General features: G+C 38.2%; 1 long non-coding RNA gene across 1 annotated transcript; it reads right to left on the reverse strand.

The window, feature by feature from the left end:
* Positions 1-597: 597 nt before the first annotated feature.
* LOC127349376 (uncharacterized) lies at positions 598-3,768 on the reverse strand. Its single transcript, XR_007880224.2, has 4 exons — positions 3,535-3,768; positions 1,594-1,695; positions 1,261-1,468; positions 598-781 (listed from the first exon to the last, which is right to left on the reverse strand). It is a non-coding gene; the product is annotated as an uncharacterized lncRNA (long non-coding RNA).
* Between the last annotated feature and the right edge of the window lie 671 nt (positions 3,769-4,439).

Genomic DNA, 4,439 nt, shown 5'->3' on the forward strand with positions numbered 1-4,439 from the left:
GTTACTTTGGCACTTAAATGAGATGATGTTGAGATTCACTACACATAAAGTATGGAAATCCAGCCAGAGCAACATGATAGTCCTCGCAGAAAAACACATAAGCCCAAAGACCTGAATAACAAAATCTGATTAGGCATGGGGAAACGTACCAAATTCACAAAGATTGCCACAAAATAAAGTATTCTAATTTCTCATCGCTTCATCTGTTTCCATCCAAACTCAGCAAAGTCTGTCCAGATTACTTTGCAGAGTTGCAGAGAATGGTGTCCTTTTAAAAACCATAGCAGCTGGTTGTGGCATCTTAAGACAAAGATGAACTACTAAGTCTTCTCGTATTGGCTGCTTGCTGCTTGAGCTCGCTGAACCTTATGCATTATCATTTGTAAACTGGGAAAAAATAACAAAACAGGATAGACTTTCTGAAGCTGGGAGGAAACAATAATATAAGTATATAACAGAAATGCTCAATATATCATAACCACACACACACACACACATTCAAAGAATCATGCAATAAGAGATTCATCTCTATGTGCAATGTGTCCAAAGAACAAATATATACCAGAACAAGCATTATACATCAGCATATGCGTGTGCCATTCAATGATCAAAGACAAAAAGTCATAAAGTAATACAAGAAAATCTTCTTCCTTCATTCGTTGATACATGCATGATACATGCATATGAATGGCTCCAATAATTAAGGATTTTATAACCTAACTGAAGGGTCTTTGTTGCACAAGAACCACAGATCAGCGAGCTCCATGCACACAATTACATCCTGTAGTAGTTTCCAATGATCAAAAGCGGTTGGAGAAAAGGAAATACATTTGAAGGACAAAAGTTTGAAAGCAAAATCTATAACCTGGAATGGAGACATTGCACATTAACAAACATGTTCTATCAAAAGGGTCAAAGAGTTAGAAGTTGGGGCAATTCAAAGGTTCTTGCAGTCACACATTGATGCGGCTCAGCTAGTACGGCATTAACCTATGTTTTAATCACGCTATGCCAGAAGCATGTGTAGTACATATGTCGTTGCTTAGTTTAATAGCCGACACATCAGAAGATAGAGAATGCATTAATATGGAGTGCTTTGAATTTTCAAACAGCAGAATGGACAAACCACCAACAAGTTTGCATTGAAAATGTAAGCAAGGAACATAATTTTTTCAATTAACACAAGCAGATAATTTAAGATAACATACTTACATGCATCACCGTAGCTCTAAACAAAAAGAGAATTATTCAGAGCAGTACCATTATCTGGCTGTGTGGACGCTGGATGTAGATACAGAGCATGTCTGCTCTTTTTCTTGCTCTCATAGCACCACATCAGAGGAGGGGTTGGAGCCAGCTGTGGATGGGAGACGAAGGAGGATGGCGGCGAGTTGCAACGCTAGCGCCATGGTCGGCCCGAGCCAAGCTGCTTCCCTCACTGGCATCCACGGATCCCCGCCTTCTCTGGCTGATGACGCACATTACAATAGTCCAGAAGTTAATACATGCAAAGTTGTCCTTTTCCAGCATATATGTTGACCTCAGTCTCAACTAAATCATAATAGATGACAAAAAGAGTAGTTGCTAGTGTACCTGAATCCACTATTATGTGGATGTCACAATCCATAACAAATATGTTGTACAATCTAACAGCCAGAAATAATGTTGTCAAATCCTAAGACTTGAGTGACAGTCCTGAAAACAATATAAGAAAAAAAGAAGTCTTGAACAAGTCAGAATTGTGTGGGTTGATTTTTTTTATCAATTGATTACTGTTTACGACTTTGAGGCCATTAGCTATTGTTAGGTGAACAAAATTGAAAGTGTGCCCAATTATGCCATCAATGCAGTAAATTTCATGAATGTGCTGCATTTATACATGTCGAGTTCTACTTATAATAATCTATATAATTTCATATCAACTTGAGAAAAGTGGGCATTGGATTCCAGTGCGACCACTTCTGTACTGAGTGCCTTCCATGTAACCTGAACAAATATCAGATGGTCATGGTTTGGTACGTAAGTGGCGTTTGAGAGGCTTCAGGATGCTATGCTCATATTTACTTCAGATTGTGAGAGTTTTACGCATTTTTTTCTCCAATTCAAACGATAATGGCCATCGTCTCTATTTTATATTGCATCAATCAAAGTTCAGAAACTGATATAACTCTGAAAGGCTTCTACCTGAGATAATGACTTTCTAGGTTGGTTAATATTTGCTTTCCAAGGAATGTTGGCGGATGCAGAACGAATTGTTAAGCAAAGTGATAGTTTCCAAAGTTACTCTCAGAGGTCAGTTCTATTTGACAGTACATGGGATGGCTTGTCATCTTTTTGGAGAATTTTCCCTTTTCTATACCAGGAGCATGAATAAAAAAGTTGATGTCATGGTTTCACCACTAACATATAAAGGGTATTTCACATGGAAATATCTTTGTCCTACCTTCTTACTTCTTAACCTGAAATTGTTTTTTCTCTTTCCTTCCACGTGATTCACAATAGTTCTATCTCAGATGGGAAAAAACTTATCTGTAACATACCAAATAAATTTAAATTAAGAAAATTGCAATGGTGGATGCATGCTTTTCATTTGTTTTTGTGATACTGATCATCTTCTCATGTAAGGATTAAATGACCTGATGTTATTCTCTCATTAAATAGAAAAATGAACTCTTGCATTTAATTTAGCATGTTTTTTAGTCAAATACTTAACTTCTACGTATGATCTTGCCTCTTGGTAGTAATGATGCAACATAAATAGTGTACTGTTAAGTTGATATCCTGATTGTGTCTCACACTGTCCTTGAACTGCTGTCTATACTTTTCATCTTCAGTTTAATTAATGCAGTCAGAGATTTTGACGACATTGTTGACTTCTAGATTGAATAACCATTTTAGCTATGCATCAAAATTAACATTTCAGACTATGACTATCTATTATTACCTCCTTTGCTGGTTCTATTTTTCAATGTGGTAGTGGAGTCATCGGTGGACGGTTTGTCTCAAGTTTTGGATGCGCCTCGTGTGTTGGGAGGCTCCTCAATGAGCTTCTGGTTTTTATGGTTACAGTGAAGCTATTTTCTTTGTCCTTGATCTATATTATTTGTTCCATATCTTTTTACTTGAGGATTGCATTATCTTATTTTAGTTGAGGACCGCTGTTATAAGCACATAGTCACCGGCCACGAAAAAATAAAAACATGTACAACAAAGGACGGCGCAGCAAAGCGCGCGGGGTCCTTCTAGTAGGCATGAAACTACACGGTAGGTAGCAGTAGCCTCAAATCAATAGACTAAAAAGGAGGCCACTGGGAAGGCTCACAACACTATATGAGGCCCTCGAAAGTGTAATGAGTCCACAGGGGGTGTAATGGGTCTCACGCTGCACAACATATCAAGTAATTCCACAGGGAGGTGTAATGGGTCCTTGAAAGTGCCAACAATTATCTAATAAATGATGAGAAAGTATAGCACATCGCACAAGCTTGATGGAAAGAGAGAGATATAAAGAAAGAGGATTTGGGAAAAGCTCACCTTGTTGTGTAGGAATCAGACGCTGTCGCTTGACAGGCGCACCACTCCCCAAGACGTGTTGTCTTGACCGTGATTTCTAAAGCATGTCCAGTCTGCTGCACCGTCCGCTGCGGTCGCCGCTGCTCGCCGCCATCCCGTATCGCTTGAGCCACCTCTCGTTGATCCCTAAGATGGACCGTGCCTGAGCAAAATCAACATTAACCAACTCAGGGACCTGAAAAGGAGAAGAGGACATTAAATTTCAAAACCTTACCTATCATCATGGAACCAAAATCCTAATGATACGAGGGTCAATTTTATTGTACTAAATATGGTACTCCCTCCGATCCACTATAAATGGTTTAAAGCTACTTATGGAACTACACTTTTGACCAAGACCGCTTTTAGAACCTATTTATAACATACAAAGGAATGGTTCTTTATCAGAAGATTCAAATTTACTCAGCAAGTTTTATTTTTTATAATCATTTATCCATAAACCATGAAGCAACTTCAGTAGCTTCAGTCAAACATACATGAACAACATATAATATTAATGTACCAAATACTGCATGTACTTCCCATTTTCCTTCATACATTTCATACATCAGTAGCGACTTCATGTTTAAGCTAAAAACAGAAGAAGCGTCACATACCTCAGGAGCAATGTAATTTTCCATGCCACAGTTGTGTGAAGAGGCCTACTCCCTGGAATTCCCAAAAATTAAGAACTCTCAGTCAACACAGTAAAATATAAGAAGGCATTGTCAGCAAATGGAATCTCTTTATCACGTTTCTAGGAAAAAGTCCGAAACTGGAACTTTTAAGTTCCCATGTGAATCAAGAAGCAGGTTTTCAGGCTACAAAAGCAGATTAGAATTGTCAAGCATGAGAAAATGCAATTAGAGAATGAGAGAAAAGAAAGT

This window comes from Lolium perenne, chromosome 4 (assembly GCF_019359855.2).
Source record: "Lolium perenne isolate Kyuss_39 chromosome 4, Kyuss_2.0, whole genome shotgun sequence".
Classification (NCBI taxonomy): Eukaryota; Viridiplantae; Streptophyta; class Magnoliopsida; order Poales; family Poaceae; genus Lolium; species Lolium perenne.